General features: G+C 43.7%; 1 protein-coding gene and 1 non-coding gene across 5 annotated transcripts in view; one reads left to right on the top strand and one right to left on the bottom strand.

The window, feature by feature from the left end:
- Nucleotides 1-16513, bottom strand: part of ADD3 (adducin 3) — a 173163-nt gene extending 156650 nt beyond the window's left edge. For 2 of the 4 annotated variants that reach the window (XM_049790575.1, XM_049790580.1), the window contains exon 1: nt 14128-14375. The gene's annotated coding sequence lies outside the window, so the exon portion shown is untranslated. Of the gene's footprint in view, nt 1-14127; nt 14376-15238; nt 15291-16396 lie in introns of those variants that run through there. The other 2 variants (XM_049790576.1, XM_049790579.1) reach the window with 2 other exon arrangements.
- Nucleotides 2602-2703, top strand: LOC125995476 (U6 spliceosomal RNA). Its single transcript, XR_007490996.1, has one exon. It is a non-coding gene; the product is annotated as a U6 spliceosomal RNA (small nuclear RNA).
- Nucleotides 16514-18933: the final 2420 nt, after the last annotated feature.

Below are 18933 nucleotides of genomic sequence, written 5' to 3'. Positions count from 1 at the left end.
GAGATGAAACATCATCAATGTACAAAGATAAATAACAATTCATCAATCATAAACAAATAAAAATTTACCTAGTTTTCAAAGATATTAAAATAAATAAAAAAGTAAGAGAAAAGGAATTTATGGTAGATGAATAATTATACACTCAATATCCATTCATAATAATTTCCCACTCAACATCTTCAGATACCTAATCGGCATTTTAAACTTACAGTTTCTTCCACTGAACTCTTCTTTTCCACAATGAAATTGGTTCCCCTGAATGCATTTGCCTAGCCCCAAAACTCAAAGTTTGACTTTCTAAGTACGTACAGAATCCAGTCATTCATTACTACCTCTACCAGATACATTACCTTCAACAAGAAAAATGGTCTTGAGTCAAAACACAGATCTAAAATAATCCTTTAAAAACCTATGTCAGATCACCTCCCTCCTTTATTCAGAGTCATCCTGTGGCTTCCCAACATCTATTGTTCAGTTTCATCCATGTCAATCCACTTGGTCTCAGGTTCTTTGAGCTTGTTTAGCTACCTGCCATGATCTTTTCTTTGATACCATACATAAGAACCCTTATAATGCTCACAGATCACTTTCAATGTGAGGCTACTCACCTGGCTATTCCATTTATATTTACCATTACTCAGACTCTCTTTATCTTCCTTCACTCCTCTACATTTCTTCTTAACATTTACATCAAAATGACATATAATATACTTTTAGGAATATAAACTCCAAAGGCTGGAGAGGTAACTAAATGGACTGAAGTAAGGCTTTGTAAGCAAGATGCCTGCCTAGGTTTGATTTCTGGCACCACATGGTCTGCCCTAGCAACACCAGGTGTAGCCCTCCTCTGCCAAAAAAGAATATAAATTCCCTTAAAGCAAGAATTTTATTGTTAGTTTCACTTACTGATAAATTTCCAGGACTACTTAGAACAGAGTGTGGAAGAACATAATAGGTATTCAATATATATATATATATATACATATATATATATATATATGCTGATAAATAAATGAAAGCATAAAGTGAATCAAAAGATCTATCTAAATAGATGCCAGAGAAATATGATAGTAATATAATAAATTTAATGAAGTTGTTTCTACAATTTGCTTTAAGAGAAATTACTACCATCACTCATTAGGTTGCTTTGTATTTTAGTTATCTGTAGAGCCACAACCCATGGTTGCCGCCATGTAAAAAAGACCAGTTTCACAGTTTCATGAATAATCTCAGATGTAATGTAAGCCTAATTGATAAAACTCATGGGCATATCACTCTTCAGTCTGAGAGCTCTGGGCACCCTCAGGAGCAGGGCAGTGGAGTCCGCAACCACAGGCCCTGCCAAAGTCCCAGCAGCCACACATCACAGCCACCGCCATACAAACAGCCCCAACTTCACTGTTACACAACTAATCTCTGAAGAAAGACCAAGCCAACAATACTCCCAGGTATACCAGTTTGGGGGCAGAAAACTCTGAGATCTCTCTCCTCACATCAGATGTCCCAGCAGCCACCCCACATTCCTTTACACACTTGAAATATAAAGGACCCAGCTTCACAGCAGCAATACAAATCTTGAAAGAGTTGTAAGTCAAGTCACTGAAAAACATGTACACCAGTCTTCTTCTGGGCACTCTTAGGAGGTGGGCATGCATGTCAAGTGTCCATCCTACCAAAGATCTGGCAACTGCCACCCACTGCCATACAAACAGCCTACCGCCATTGATTCACAACTAATCTTTGAAGAGATGTGACAAGCTGACAAAATTCCCAGGCACACAGAACCTGGAACACTGAGCCCTCAGCCGCATATATCTCCAAATACTATAATACTGACAGCCCAGTAGGAGTACTGCAAATTAAACAGGAAAGTAGCATAGAAGGCAACTAAGCTCACTAAGCAAAAACAATAACAGAAGGCTCAACTAGCCACAAACAGTTCAGTAAATCCTCAGAGAGTGACTTTAAAAACTCCATTATGAGAGAACAATTTTCAGAAACATTCTTTCACTTAACTTTTTTTTTTAATTCCACTTGCCACTTTTGTTGTAACAAGCAATATAAATATTTTGTGCCTGCCACGGGGGCAGGCTAGGGTGGGCATAAAACTGGGGACAATGATGGAGTGTAGGTCACAATGGTGGTGGGATTGGTGTTGGAACATTGAATGCCCAAAACAACTATATTATGAACAACTTTATAAACCATGGTGATTAAATAAAGTAAAGTAAAAAAAATTTTTTATGGAATCTGTCTATTGTCCATTGGCAATGGGCCTGAAAGAACTGAAATAAAACCTGAAGTTTACAAGTTTCTGTAGCAACTTTCTGTAGTTCCCAGAATGGAGGTGGGCGGCAGGGAGAAGCATTCAGCATCTTCCCAAGAAATCTACTCTCTTTAATCAAAAAAACAGACAGTGTCTTCCCAATTGCACTGGAGGCTTTAACCCACTTCCCATCTCCCAGTCAGGTGTCCTCAAACTACGGTCATGGGCCACATGCAACCTGCCGAGAATATTTATCTGGTCTACCAAGTGTTTTTGCCTCTGCTAATTTTTCACTTCAAAATAAGAAATGTGCAGTGTGCATTAAGAATTTGTACATGCTCGCTTCGGCAGCACATATACTAAAATTGGAACGATACAGAGAAGATTAGCATGGCCCCTAAAAAAAAAAAGAATTTGTTCATATTTGTTATTTTTTTAAACTATAGTCCAGCCCTCCAATGGTCTGAGGTACTGTAAACTGGCCCCCTGTTTAAAAACTTTGAAGACCCTTGTAGATCATTCCAGTACTCCCCAAGAGGTAACATGATCCACTTTGGAAAACATTGAAGCGATGATGTCCTTTAGTCAACTGCCACATAAATGCAGAACCAATAACTTTTAACATCTTTTATTAGACATCCACTGGATATTTACACCATATAATAATAAGTTTCTGAACCACCTTCCAACCAAAACCAGAAATCAGTGAATGGACCTAATTTGGAAGAATAATTGAGCACTTTCAACTAAAATGGGTTTTAGGATTGATCTATCCTTAAACCCTCATGTATTTTTTTTTTTTTTGTGGTTTTTGGGTCACTCCCGGCAGTGCTCAGGGGTTACTCCTGGCTCCATGCTCAGAAATTGCTCCTGGCAGGCACGGGGGACCATATGGGACGCTGGGATTCGAACCGATGACCTCTTGCATGAAAGGCAAACGCCTTACCTCCATGCTATCTCTCCAGCCCCACATGTATTTTATATATAAATAAATTAGGCTGGTTCGAGTGCAGTGGTGTTTACAATTAATTGATCACAGCCAGTTACAGATTTCTTTGTTCCTTCTCCACTCCCACTGCCTCACTTGACTAGCCTAAAATAAATAAATATATTAATTAATTAACTAAAAAATAAAGTGCCTTACTCAAAATATCTCAAGGACAGTAAGTATTGTTCAACTAGTAAATGATAAGGATTACTACGTCTAAGAGAATTCAGAAACTTTGGAACAAATCCTCTAAAACAATGTAATTTACAAAGTTTTTAAACTAGAAATACCTTATCGTAACAACTAACTACATATTTGACTTAAAAGTTACAATGGAGTCATCAACAGATCATAGCCTACCACTCCATTTCTCCTCCCAAACATTCCAGTAAGTGCTGAATTAGTTCTTCATCCTGTGTTTAGGTTTCCTGCTGGGAAGCATAATTAAGCTACAGGATTGAAGGAGAGCCTGGTTTCCCCCACAATCAGTTGAGCATTCCCTAAAAGCAGAAACTATTCAACAATGTGATACCAATCACTCAGCAGATGGCACTCTTCCCTTTGAGCCCAAATTAAATAAGCTCCAAGATGTATGTTCTATAACATTCAGGTGTGATACACAAAGCAGGGATTCTCTCTTCAAAGCACTTGACTTGATTGTCACATTCCTCCAGAACTACATTCATCAAAAGCTGACAGATGCTTTTAAATATTCCAGAGAAACTAAGATTTTAAAATGTCACTGAACTCAAGTCATTACCAAGTAAGCAGTAAGTTTCTCAGAGTCATTATATCAAGCAGAAATACTATTCTTACTCAGATATAAAATGTTTCTGCCCTATTGTATGCATCCTGCTACAAAGACTGACAACTTTTCAGTGACTATGACCAGATTTCAGTCTGTCAAACATTTTATTCACATATTTAAAGATATCAAGAATTTTGAGAGCTATGAATTCATCATAATCACGTTTTCAGAGACCACAAACAATGACTGGGCTTTTTGTGGTTGAAAATAATTGAAAGAACCATATATCAGGCCAAAGAGGGAGTACAGGAAGTAAGGCACTTACCTTAAATGAACTACAGTTGGGGCCGGGCGGTGGCGCTGGAGGTAAGCCTTGCCTGCGCTAACCTAGGACGGACCGCGGTTCGATCCCCCGGCGTCCCATATGGTCCCCCAAGAAGCCAGGAGCAACTTCTGAGCGCATAGCCAGGAGTAACCCCTGAGCCTCACAGGGTGTGGCCCAAAAACCAAAAAAAAAAAAAAAAAATGAACTACAGTTGCTCTCTGGCACCAATTATGGTTCCCTGAGCACTGCCAGGAGTGACTCCAGAGAATAGAGCCAAAAGAAAGCACCACTTGGCCCCAAAACAAAAGGCTTACGGCAATATTAATTTCGGATTCACTGATGACATGGATTTTACTACATGTGTCACAGTCCTCAAGTATTAGGTGATAAGTAAAGTTCCTCACATTTAGAGATGTTTTTAAAAAGCTGATAGTGGAGGCCAGAGAGATGGCATGGAGGTAAGGCATTTGCCTTTCATGAAGAAGGACAGTGGTTCAAATCCTGGCATCCATATGATCTCCTGAGCCTCCTGAGCCTGCCAGGAGCGTTTTCTGAACATAGAGCCAGGAGTAACCCCTGAGCACTGCCGGGTGTGACCTCCCCCCAAAAAAAGCTGACAGAATACAGATAATAAACACACACACACACACACACACACACACACACACACAACAAAATTCAAAAAATTACCTCGCATATTTTATATTGGAAAATAAACCTTTTCATTTAAAAGATGGCAAAACAGGAAAAAATATTAAAAAATAAAAACTATGACTATGAACTACAGTTCACTATAAAAAAAAAAAAAGGAAGGGGCACTACAGCGCAGCTGTAGGGAGTTTGCCTTGCATGAGGCTGACCTAGGTTCTGGGTTTGATCCCCAAGGCTCATACGTACCTCAAGCCAGGATCGATTTCGTCACCGAGTGTGCCCCACCAAAAAAAAGAAAAATTTCTTTCAGCACAATTTCCAGTTGAAAACCAGACTTTTCCTTAATCTATTAGGAATCACTTCAAAAAAACTTTTTCTAGAACAGATTAAATTCAGTTTTGGCAATGAAAGTCATAGGAGAAAGGCATAATAAAGTTGACACAAACTTGAGAGTGAAGAACGGAATGAGAATATATCATCTTAATTGCTAATCTCTTTCCATTTTCCACTCTCATTTGTACAACCTCTGCACTTAAGACCATGTACAACTCCACCTGAGCTCTATTCATCCTTCCCCAACACTTTTTGTTTTTTGTTTGTTTGTTTTGGTTTTGGTTTTGGTTTTTGGGCCACACCCGTTTGACACTCAGGGGTTACTCCTGGCTTGGGGGGACCATATGGGACGCCGGGGAATCGATTGCAAGGCAGATACCTTACCTCTAGCTCCACCTTCCCGGCCCCACTTCCCCAACACTTTTTAAATATTAAGAAGTCTGACCTACAGTCTTTTTCATATGAATAAAACAAATGTGACAATGCAGTCAACAATTATGCTCTAATTTCAGAACTACTCAAAGAAATGCTTTTAAGGACTCCTTAGAGAGAGACTTTGATGTCTCCCCCCCCCAATTTCTTTAGACATACAAAAGTTTAATTACCTTTCCATGAGGATACTGAGAAAACATATCTTTCTGCTATCTCATAATTTCAACAGATCAAAATGTGATGATATGAGACTCTTTTAAGGGAAAAAAAAAATGTGTCCCTTGCAAGAAAGAGCTATGACACTGGAAAAATGTTTCTCAAACACATTGCTGAAAGTGACACTGGGTCCCCAAACTTCTGAACCTCCATACTTTACCAAAAGGGTTGTGTTCTACATTGTGTTCTTCTAACTCCCATAGAAAGGAACTGACAAGAACCAGAAAGCTCCATGGCTCCTGAACTTATACCTGTCCTTGTCCTTGTCCTTGTCCTTTCAGTTTCCATCATGGATGAAGATGGGGAAGAGAATAATTACAAGAACAAATTTCAAAGGGGTAAGACGTACCAAATATAATAAAATAATAATGACAGGGGCCAACAATAATACAGCAGGAAAGTTCTTGCCTTGCACATGGCTGACTCAGGTTCGATTCCTGGTTCTACGTGTCTCCTGAGCCCTGCTAGGAGTTATTCCTGTTGGATGTAACCCAAGAACAAAGGGAAAAGTGCTTTTTCCTTGTCTGGATTTTTAGGCCACTCCCAATGATACTCAGATACTAATCCCAATGTGTTGCTCGGGGTTGCTCTTGACAGTGCTCAAGGATGCAGTACTAGGGATAGAACCTGATGGTGTCTCATTCATGCAAAGCATGTGCTCTAGTCTTTTGAACTATCTTCTTCATGCTCCAAAAGCTTCTAACAATAGATGGGTGGTTGTAATAAAATTCTCTACCTTTTTTTTTTCTTGTTGTTGGGGGGAAACAGGGTGGTGATGACAAATCCAACTCAAGTCCTCACATACAAGTAAAAAGGTAAGTGCTCTAGTATTGAACTCACTGCTGATCAAGCCAATTGTTAAAAAAATAAATAAATTTTGTTTTTGCTTTTTTGGACCATACTCACAGTGCTCAAGAGTTACTCTGGGCTCTGTACTCAGGAATCATTCTGGTAGTGCTAAGAGGATGATACAGAATGCCGAGAATTGAATCTGGGTCCACACATGCAAGGCAAATGCCTTACCCAAATTGTGGAAAAATTTTATCCAATGAAAATCAAGTAAGACGAATTAATCTAAGAAACCTAAATTTTATAATCAAAGGTTCAAAAGATAGCCTTGTTTGAGGAAACAGCAAACTAATGCTAGTTAATGTACTGCCGATCCACCAATATCTTAGCACCCAGCTTCTGGCAATTTGAAACAAAGTTCATTTTATATAAAGGAGTCTTAACATTTTCACTTAAGCTTTAATTAAAGCCATGGAAAAAAAAGTAAATATAAAGTTAATGGTGGAAATACAGATCAGTTTGGGGAGATGGGAGGAGTTTAGGAGAGGTTGGGGTGAGGATGGCTTCTGAAGTGGTGCTCAGGTAGGCCAGGGATTCTATGCCAATGATTCAGTACTAGGTTACAGAGGATGAAGTACTGCTCAGGTGCGGAGATGCCAGAGAATAACTGGGACACTCTTGTAGGAGCTTGGGGTGGAGGGGCCTCCCTAGTTAACCTGGCAAAGCCTGTGGAACCAAGGAGTGCCAGTGATTGAGACAGAGACTGGTGTATACAAAATGTGTCTTAACCCCTGTATTCTCCCTCCAGCCTCAGTTTTAATTCAGGTAAAATTGCAATTTAAATCTCAACTCACTATAAAAGCATAAGTGTGAACTGAAGCCTAAACATCTTTTAAATTTGTGTTCAATCTTGGAATTATTACACAGGGCCGTAGCAATAGCACAGTAGATAGGTCATTTGCCTTGCACACTGCCAACCCAGGTTCTATCCTGGTAACCCATACGGGTCCCCTGAGTCTGCCAGGAGTCATTTCTAAATAAAGAGCTAGTAGTAACCCCCGGTCACCTCTAGGTGTGGCCCAAACCCTCCCTGCCACTCCAAAACTACAAACAAAACCAAAAACTAGTCTACACATTTTTTCTTTTTTCACAACCTTTTTTTCTGTTCAGCCTTCCTATTCTTCCACCCCCTTCTAGGCCTAGGGCTCCCTTTCCTGCACTCAGGTCAATGTCCTACCAGTTGGCCCAAGTTTCAATCCAGGGCCCCACCATCTGTAAGGCTTTCACCCTAGGAACATGGTCCCTAGGTATATCCTGAGCATCCACAAGGAATCATATAGCTCCCAGCTGAGAAATGCTAGTCAATACTATCTCTTAAAAAAATGCAATTTTGTTTGTTTGTTTTTGGTTTGGGGCCACACCTGGCGGTGCTCAGGTGTTACTCCTGGCTCTGTGCTCAGAAATTGCTCCTGACAGGTAAGGGTAACCATATGGGATGCCAAGATTCAAATCACTGTTGGTTCTGGGTTGGCTGCTTGCAAGGCAAACACCCTACCGCTGTGCTATCTTTCTGGCCCCTTTTTTAAAACAATAAGAAAATATAATTTTATACCTCTGTGGCTTATTATTACAGTGCTTGCATTCATTCTATAAGGTTTCTAGGATACTTTTTTTTTTTTTTTTTTTGGTTTTTGGGCCACACCCGGCAGTGCTCAGGGGTTATTCCTGGCTGTCTGCTCAAAAATAGCTCCTGGCAGGCACAGGGGACCATATGGGACACCGGAATTCGGAATTCGAACCAACCACCTTTCTTCCTGGATCGGCTGCTTGCAAGGCAAACGCCGCTGTGCTCTCTCTGGGCCTTTCTAGGATACTTTTTGTTATACTTCTTCAGTGCAGCAATATCTTAAGTACCTGAAAATATCATTAATACAACTTTTCTGAGACACCCACAAAATGTTTAAGGAAATGAGAGACTGATTCTCAGTATCTTTGTATCACCTAAGTCTTTCTGATAAGTGAAACAGTAGATTAACATCATGGTTTTTCAGGGCCGAAAGAATTGCACAGTGTGTAGGGAGTTTACCTTGCAACAAGGTCCCCTGAGCCTGTCAGGAGCAATTTAACAAACAAAAGTCCTCCTAAAACTTTTCCTCTAACATTTTCAACTAATTTTTAGTTAAGTGTGTTTCATATAATGTTGACAAATACTTGCCATAAAGGTGACTAATTTTTAACTTTCCCTAAAGGAAACCGTATGCCCAAAGATAGGACTAGAAGAAAAACAATTACTCTGAATAGTATAGACTGCATATGGAATAAAGGATAACAATCTTTTGGTCTTTTTTTTTCCCCCAGCCACACCTGGCTATACGCTCAGGGCTCTGTGTTCAGGGATCATCCTTGGTCATGCTCACGGGGCCATACACAATGCTGGGGATCAAACTGAGGATGACTCTGTGCTGGCAATCACCTAAACCAATGTACTATATTGCCTAAGTCAACAACTCTTTTTAATTTCAAGCTATAGTCAATAAATATTTTAAAAGATTTCTGAGTGATTTTAAAAGATTTTTTTGGTTATTTTTTTGTTTGGGGGCCATACCCAGTGGTATTCTGGGTTTACTCCTGGCTCTATGCTTCAGGGAACCCTATAGGGTGCCAGGGATCAAACCTGGTCAACCACATGCAAGGTAAGCACCCTACCCGACAATACTATAGCACCAGCCCCTAAAGAGATTTCTTATATATATAAATCCCGTAACAGTAAAAACTTGAGACTGTCTTGGTTTTCGGCCAAGAGAATTTTAGTCACTGGCAAAACTCAAAAAGATCTCATAACAATCTCATCTATAAATTCTCTGGCATGAACCCAAAGGTCAAATGACAGATCATTAATATAAAAGACATGAAATAAAGTTTGAGAGCACTCAGTTTAAATCTCAATGATAAGACATACTTCATTACCAGGGGTGGGAAAAGTTTTTCTGCCAAGGGCCATTGGATATTTATAACATAATTCGCAAGTCACAGAATACATGAAGGTCCACAGGAAGCTGCCAACAAGATGTATTCAAATCTGTCATATCTTGTACCTCATACATTGTGTCACATCATTTCCTAGTCCTAATTCAGCCCCAGGCTGGCCATTTTGCACCCCTTCTCTATTGCTATTCAATTTCAAATAGGGTGTTTATATTTAAAGGGAAAAATGGATGCCTTGATGAGACATCTCACTCTCTTGTATTCAAACTCAATCAAATATATAAAATTTCTAAAATTCTTCAAAAGCACCGAGTTATTGAAAATATTTAGTGTCAGAAACGACTACAGAAACTATAGTAACCTCTACCACAGTAACCTGTGTTAATCTTTGATACAGCCTGAACTTTAAAATTTCAATGAATGCTTGATTTAAACATTTCTGAAAATTACCACTTTATTGAATTATCAGCGAATTACATTATCAGCTCTCTGCCATAATTCGGAACATTACTTAAAACAGCTCCTAAATTAGATTATAATTAAGTTGACTGACCAATCTATAACATTAGTGAAGCAGCAGCACTAAGTTTTCTAAAAGATTTGGAGAAGCAAAACACAAGTCATAGCTATTTTCTCTCTCTCCTCTCCTCTCTCTCCCTCTCCCTCTCCCTCTCTCTCTCTCTCTCTCTCTCCCTCTCCCTCTCCCGCCCCCCCCCCCATCCTGTGTACTTTTCATTTAAGGTTAAATTTTATGAGGCACTTCAGGTAGAATTCAGAATAAGCTTTTAAATAAAATCCAGCTCGGCTTGATGAGGTGGTGATAATCAGAAGGTGATCAGGCCTACTGATTTAGTATGAAACCATAATCATTCCAAGAGTAATAAGCATTAGCCTCCTCTAAATGGATGGAAACCTCTACACATCAAAACGTTTTTTAGAAAAGGCCACAGGGACTGTAAAGACAGAACATGTGCATAGTATGTGAGGGGATCTGAATTCAATCCCCTGTACATCATACTGATGGAGATGGTCTAGGTAGGGCCTGCTTATACTTACTCTGATGTATAATTAAACCCTGGTATCTCTGGGAATGGCTCCCAGGACCCCCAGCCTATCTGGGTGAGTTATCTAACTTTAAAAAAAAATCAGCAATTTTAATAACTAAAAAGAAAATATATGTCAAATTCTGACATCCCAGCATAACATATTTATTTAGTGTAGGACTGGAGGAATAGCTTAAAAAGGCCAGCACATGATTTGCAGGGAAGCCCAGGCTGGATCCCTTGCACTGCACAGTCCTCAGAGCACTGCTGAGAGTGACACCTGAGCACAGATTTAGGGAGAAGTTCCTAAGCAATTCTGGCTGTAATCTGAAGTAAAAAATCAAAACAAAAATAAGTATGGTGGAGTGAATCAAAAGAGAAACTTCTTCCCAAATGAAAAGGTGGTTCTACTTAACGCAAATAAATCACCATCCTCCAGATTTAAATACAGTTGGTGGTACAAAGAAGAATGTGGTTAAACAAAGATTTGGAGTCCTGTGGATACTGTAAATTTGCTGATTTGCATTGTTACTGCAATGTAAGAACAGGTTGGTCCAGCAGTAATAGGGGTTCACTCTAGATAGAGGCAGATTCTGGGTTCAAAGCCGGGCCTTCCAGCTGAATGGGCAAGATTTTTAACTTCATGAGCAAGATATTTAACAGATATACCTATTTAGTCATTGAGTTGTCATGATGATTAAGTAAGCTCGATCACATAAAACTTTGAGCCTAGCACAGGGATAGAACTAATATTGCCTATTCTAAGTATTTGCTGAGTCTTCCCTTTTGGATTAGCATGACAATAGCTGTCTTCAAAAAATGTATTTTAATAAACCGACAATACTAAACACATAAAGCACACACTGAGCCCCTGACTCTTTTCTAAGCATTTTAAACATAACAACATTCCCTACCTTCTCGAGAGTCCATTTGGCTAGAATTGTGTTTCTAGGTATGTCATTTCTTTTCCTCAAAAGAAATGCTCCCAATATCTTGGTGACAATGTTTAAGTACTGCCCAATACCACTAATCAATTACTCTGAGATAGGAGAGATTAAACAGCTAATAACCTGTTCGTTTAGATATAGCAAAAAGCAACATCATGGTTTAACTTAAGGAAGTCTCTATGGGCCCAGAGAGATAGCACAGCGGCATTTGCCTTGCAAGCAGCCGATTCAGGACGAAAGGTGGTTGGTTCGAATCCCGGTGTCCCATATGGTCCCCCGTGCCTGCCAGGAGCTATTTCTGAGCAGACAGCCAGGAGTAACCCCTGAACACCGCTGGGTGTGGCCCAAAAACCAAAAACCAAAAAAAAAAAAAAAAAAAAAAAGGAAGTCTCAACCTCAAAAGATGGACTCTGCCTGCACCTCAGGTTTCTATGATGAAACACACCTGCTGAGGTTCATACTATATACTGCCCCAAAAGACATCCTGGTTTATTATTTTTTGTTTCTTTGTTTGGGGGCCACACTCAATGGTGCTCAGGGATTACTCCAGGTAGGAACTATGGTGCTGGTGCTCAAACTGGGATTGGCCTAGCACAATCTACTGCTGTACTATCTCTCCAGACCTAGATCCATACTTCATCTTTATCTCAGTATAGTTATTGAGAAAAGGGCTTAGAAACAGCAACTTACAATATAGACTTCCCATTAATTTTCAGAATATACTTCCATTCTGAAAATATAACTTATTGTACAAAATACTTTACAGTTGCCTATGATCGTAACATGTCAGATGTTTACATCAAATATTTCCTAACATTAATTACATGTGAAAACTACAGCATATTGAAAGACTCATATCAAGAACTCAAGCTATGTTCAACAGATAACTTCTTTAAAAATAACTATCACCTGCGTCTGAAGTCAATATTAAGAGTTACCGTAGTCCAAGGTTACTTAATATTTGAAAAAACGGAGAGTAAGGGCCTGGAGAGATAGCACAGCGGCGTTTGCCTTGCAAGCAGCCAATCCAGGACCAAAGGTAGCTGGTTCGAATCCCGGTGTCCCATATGGTCCCCCGTGCCTGCCAGGAGCTATTTCTGAGAAGACAGCCAGGAGTAACCCCTGAGCACCGCCGGGTGTGCCCCCCCCCCAAATAAAAAACACGGAGAGTAAAAAGTGTCCCTGTTTATCCCCCTGGTGGTCTCTCTGCAAAATGAATTTGTTCAACTGAAGCAAAAGAAATTACAATAGAATCCCGACTGAGAAACGTTCTACAAATACTGCAGAATGTAACTTAACCCTATAAATGAGTTGGTCGCGTCCTCCAGTTCCACAAGAACGCTAACAGTGGAGGAAACTGAATAATAAAAAAGTTACGCTATGCTCTTACTTTATTTATGAAAAAGTCTCATCAAACCAACTTTTAGGACGTGCTGGGCATGACAGTAAAGGCGCATTTTACTGGAAGGAAAGCAATCCCCTCCTCGAAATCGCTCTGCCTAAAACTCCTGGAGGTTCTCGGGCAATGCTCACCTGGTCTCTGCAGTGGCCCTCAATTCCTCCACGGAAGGGGGCCCCCACTTCCACTGAAGGAAGCCTGCAGCAGGGACCAAGCCCGCCCTCCAAACCTCCATGCCTCCAGACCTGGTCGGGGCAACCAGCCAGCAACAGCACGTGGGCCTAGGTCTAGGAAATCAGAGGCTCGACGCACGCCCCCATTTCAAAGCCGCATCTCCTGTCCTGGACTTGCAAGGCCATCTCGGCCTCCCAGAACAGTTCACCTGAGGCCACTCACGCCCGTCATTTTGCCTCGAGGCCTCTCCGAAGCTTCCAGGGCTGGGGTCTGTGCACCCCAGAGAGAAGCTGGACGCGCCCCGAACAACACCAGCTAATAAGCAGCAGTCCGAGCGGCTGCCACCTCGGCCGCCTGTCACCCCGGGGCAGGAAGCGCAACCTAACATGCAGTCAGACGTTGCGATTGCAGGGGTGGGGTGGGGTGCGTGTGTAAACAGAGAGGTGGGGAGGTGGGGAGGTGGGGAGGGGGGAAGTGGGGGAAAGCGAGGCACAAGTTCTTCCTTCGAGGGCAGCGAACAAAACCCACCGCCGCTCCGGAGCGCGGGAACGGGCGTGGGGGACGACGACCCGGCCGGCCCGAGCGCACCTTGGGCTGGAGCCTGCAAAGCCCCGAGTTTCGAACTCCCCGCCCGGCCGGGGCACTGAAATGCGGGAGGGTCCGCGCTCCTCCAGGCGATCCGATCCCAGCAGCCCGGGGTGTGCGGCTCCCCGGGGGCGGACGAGAGGTTCACCCGAGGCCGCAGGGCCGGCCAGGAGAGTCACCGACGCGACCACCCGGGAAGGAAGGGTGCAAAGGGCCGGCCGACGGTGCCTTCTCGCCCCGGCTTACCTTTTTCGCTCGCAGCCGGCTTCCCTCCGAACTTCTCAAGCGCCCGGGCGGCAGCGGCCTCACGAGCACCGCGGAGGGGGCGTGAGACCCCGGAGCCAGCCCTGGGCAGGCTGGCTGGAAGCGGCGACACCTGATCCCCCACGGACGCTCGATTAACTCACTTTCTCCACTCGAATCCCAAAGCTTCCTTCTTTCCCCTCCCAGCCCGGCGCAGCCCCGCGACCGTTAAGGGCTGGCGGCTCGCGCTCAGGCGGGACTGGCCCGGCGCCCCTCTGAGCGTCCCCTGACCCCGCCTCAGGCCACGCCTCCAGCCCCCTGGTGTCTCTGGCTCCGCCCACTTTGAGCCTCCAAGCGCCGCTGGCCCCGCCCGCCCACCGCCTACGGGCCCCGGGTGTCCTGGCTCCGCCCCTCAAAATATGATAGGACGGCTATGACCACGCCTCCTGGAAACCCCGCTTCCCACTCCCTTTTCTGTCCCTGACTCCGCCCCCCACGCCTTTTCTGTTCCTGGTTCCACCCCTCAAAAAAAAAATCACTGGACGAGTATGACCACGCCCCATGTAAGCCACGCCCCTCTGCCGTTCTGTTCCTGGCTCCGCCCCATCGCCCCCTCCGGAGCTTTGGCTCCGCCCCCTTGCAACCCCCTTCGTCTCTGCAAGCGCCAAGTCTGGGAAAATAGCCGCACTGGGGGCCTAGGGCCTGGCCTCCCGGCAGCCAGACTGCCCCGGGGCGACCGCAGCTCTCCTCTCCGCGGCGTTCCCCCAAGGGTGGGAGGGGGAAATGAGCCTGATGGAGAGGGGGAGTCCAAACACACACACACACACACACACACACACACACACACACACACACACACACACACACTACTGACTCTCACTGCTGGATCTGCAGGGCAGGCTACCTGAGCGACCCCCCCAAAACACACACACACACACACACACACACACGCACGCACGCACGCACGCACACACTGCAGCTCACTCTCGCTGCTGGATCTGCAAGGCAGGCTACAGCTGAGGTTCAATCTTTTACACACACCCCACCCCCCAGCAGGGGCTGGCTTTTCTTCCCAGTGCTTTTGGCCCGAGAGCCGCCTCCTCCCCCTACTCACTTCCAGGGAGAGGCCGGGGCTCAATTCTACTCTGCAGAGCCCCCATCGAGGAGTCTTGGAGCCCCCACTTTCGCCCTGGTCTTCTTGCTTGCGCCCTTCTGATCAGAGCTGGCCGCCGGCCCTGCCACTGGCGCGGGGGCCAGGCTAAACTAAACTGTGCAGCATGCAGACATGCACGCAAGAGCAGAAAGGTGGCTCCATCCACAGGTGACTTGGGGCGCCCCCGCAGACGCCGCCCAGACACGTTCCTCATGCCAACCTCCGCTCGAAATAGACCGCCTAGCCGCGCACGCCACCCACGGCTTGTTCATCCCTCCCGCACTCGGGCACGATTCCACTCCCATGCACACTCCTCTGAGCGCCATTCTGGTTATTCGTGTCCCTCGGCTGCACCCCACCCTAGACACATACACACACAACAAACTTCATCCTCCACCCTTATCTCCCTTCGGTTTCCAAGGCTCCACACCACTCCATTTCCTTCCTCCTCTGCACTCTTCTCTTCCCCCACTCCAAGACTTCTCACACACACCCCCATCTTCATCCCCTCCCTCTTCGCTAAAAATGTGCTAATTAAAAACTACATTTCCTCTTCCCACATACGAAGTATGGAAATGAATCCTGTCTTGGCACCAAGTGTGATTCATTTATCCTGCTTTTCTCTCTGCACTGGACGAAGGTTATAGAATTTTTTGGGTCTACCACCATCTCCCCATCTGCTCAAAATCTAACCATGCCTGATGGTTTTGCAAAAGGCTCGGGCATGGGGAAGGCTTGCCGGCTTGGGCGAAGAAATATTTTGAAAATGTTCAGCTTGTCATTTCATTTGACATTTTGGAAAGAGCTGCAGCATTTGAGAGAGATATTGGGAGTGGCTGAATATTTTCTTGCCTTTAAAAACCGAGAGAGAAGAGGGGGAAAAAAGCCACGCTTTTGCATGCATGCAAAAATAAAAAAGCTTAGTGTTGTTTTTTTTTTTTTATCATGAACAACAACCAAAAAAGTATAAGGGCATATATCAGACAATAATCAAATAGGCATTCGCTGGGCACAAATTTACACCCCATCAAAGGAACACAATCCATTTTAAGCATGTCTAGAGCAAAACCATTCCCTTTCCCACAGTTCCTGGGTGAAATCGAGAAAAGATCTGCTCACCCTCTGAGGATCGAAGGCTTTCTGGGGTCCAGGGTGGTAGATGCTGTGGGTCCTCGCCTGTCTGTAGGTGTGGATTCTGCAGTGCTGCACAGAAACCCACTGCAGCTTCTGGCCGGCAGCGGCGGAGGCAGCAGCGGCAGCAGAGAAGCAGCAGCCGCAGCAGCAGCTGAGTCTCCCAGTGCTGAGTAGTAAAGTGTGTGACTTAAAGACTCCACAATTACCATTAGACGCTTGCTTAGAAGAGGGGGTGCGGAATCTTTCTTAAAGGAGTGGGTTTTGTTTTTCCTCTCCGCTCTTGCTTCATAAAAGACAGAAAGGGAGGAATCAGCTCTGGGAGGTCAAGGTTAAAATTAACTGGATGATCCCAGGGAGCGATTTAGTGTGAGTCAATGAAATGCTGAAAGCATCAGTTTTAAAGAGCCCTGAGTTCACTTCAAACATTGGGGTTCATGCAATGCAAACGTGCCTTGTAACTCGTGAAGCATTTTATGCTAATATTTAATTTCCAGCCATTGCACTAAATTGATAACTATGTAAAATGAGTTTATTTAGGGGTCCGGAGAGATAGCACAGCGGCGTTTGCCTTGCAAACAGCCGATCCAGGACCAAAGGTGGTTGGTTCGAATCCCGGTGTCCCATATGGTCCCCCGTGCCTGCCAGGAGCTATTTCTGAGCAGATAGCCAGGAGTAACCCCTGAGTACCAACGGATGTGGCCCAAAAACAAACAAACAAAAAAATGAGTATTTAGTAATTAATTTAAGACTGCCAAAGAAATTATGAAATAAAATTCATTTATGTGACTTGGAACAGCGAAATCACACTCTCCCACTCTTATAAGTGTGCCTGAAACTTTAGTGAATGATATTAGAAATTATATAATTAACAGAACAAATTGTGTACTTTTAATATAACCCAAATATGATTTCTAGAACAGTAGAATAAAGAATTTTAATAGTAGAAAAAATAATCTGAAAGAATTTTAGAAAAATATATTATTTCCGGGGCAGCTCACATAAGAAGCAAAGTTAAATTAAATAGATTTGGGGCCTGAGAAATAGTACAGCAGGTAGGATGCTTGCACACTGCAGACGTAGTTTCGATTCCCAGCATCCCCGATGGTCACTGGAGCCCTGCCAGAAGTGATCCCTGAGCCCTGAGCAAAGAGCTAGGAGATAGTTCTGAGCTTGTTGGGCGTGACCCAAAGCCTAAAAAAAATTTTTTAATAAATAAGTAGACTAAGCTATATTAAATGCATGTGAATCTACTATTTGAAATATGAAAATGTAATATGTCCACACATGAGCAATATAAAGTCTTTATTATAACTAAAATTATTATTATTATTATTATTGGTTTTGGGGTCACACCTGGCAGTGCTCAGGGGTTACTCCTGGCTCTATGCTCAGAAATCGCTCCTGGCAGGCTCAGGGAACCATATAAGACGCTGGAATTCGAACCACCGTCCTTCTGCAGGCAAGGCAAAGGCCCTACTTCCATGCTATCTCTTCAGCTTCTATAACTAAAATTTTTATTATTGGGGTGTGGGGACATACCTAGTAATAGTGCTCTGGAGACCAGACCACGAGGAACCAGCTTGAAACCAGCCTCCTGTATGCAAAGATGAACCATCTCCCTGACTTTAAGTTTGTTTATTTCTTCCTTCCTTCCTTCCTTCCTTCCTTCCTTCCTTCCTTCCTTCCTTCCTTCCTTCCTTCCTTCCTTCCTTCCTTCCTTCCTTCCTTCCTTCCTTCCTTCCTTCCTTCCTTCCTTCCTTCCTTCCTTCCTTCCTTCCTTCCTTCCTTCCTTTCTTTCTTTCTTTCTTTCTTTCTCTCTCTTTCTTTCTCCTTTCTCTCTCTGTCTCTCCCTCCCTCCATCCCTCCTTTCTTTCTTTCTTTCTTTCTTTCTTTCTCTCTTTCTTTCCTTCCTCCCTTTCTCTCTCCCTCCCTCCCTCCTTTCTTCCTTCCTTCCTTCCTTCCTTCCTTCCTTCCTTCCTTCCTTCCTTCCTTCCTTCCTTCCTTCCTTCCTTCCTTCCTTCCTTCCTTCCTTCCTTCCTCCCTCCCTCCCTTCCTCCCTCCCTTCCTTTTTTTGTTTATTTATTTTTGGGAAAGGCTTACCGGCAGCACTCAGGGGTTACTCTCAGCTCTGCACTCAGAAATTACTGGGCCCGGAGAAGTAGCACAGTGGCATTTGCCTTGCAAGCAACCTAAGGTGCTTGGTTCTAATCCTGGTGTCCCATATAGTCCCCCGTGCCTGCCATGAGCTATTTCTGAGCAGGCAGCCAGGAGTAACCCCCGAGCACTGCCGGGTGTGGCCCAAAAACCAAAAAAAAAAAAAAAAAAAATTACTCCTGGCTTGAGGGATCATATGGGATTGTGTGTGGAGGGAGGGGGGAATTGAACCACTGTCCGTCCTGGGTTGGCCTCATGCAAGGCAAACGCCCTATCACTGTGTACTATCTCTCCAGCACCTTTATGTTTGTTTTAAAACAATATTTCTCAGGGGTCAGAATAATAAAACAGTGAATACAGTACTGATC

This window comes from Suncus etruscus, chromosome 17, assembly GCF_024139225.1.
Source record: "Suncus etruscus isolate mSunEtr1 chromosome 17, mSunEtr1.pri.cur, whole genome shotgun sequence".
In the NCBI taxonomy this organism is placed as follows: domain Eukaryota; kingdom Metazoa; phylum Chordata; class Mammalia; order Eulipotyphla; family Soricidae; genus Suncus; species Suncus etruscus.
Note: the sequence above shows the minus strand (reverse complement) of the source record. Positions and strands in the feature narration are given on the sequence as shown.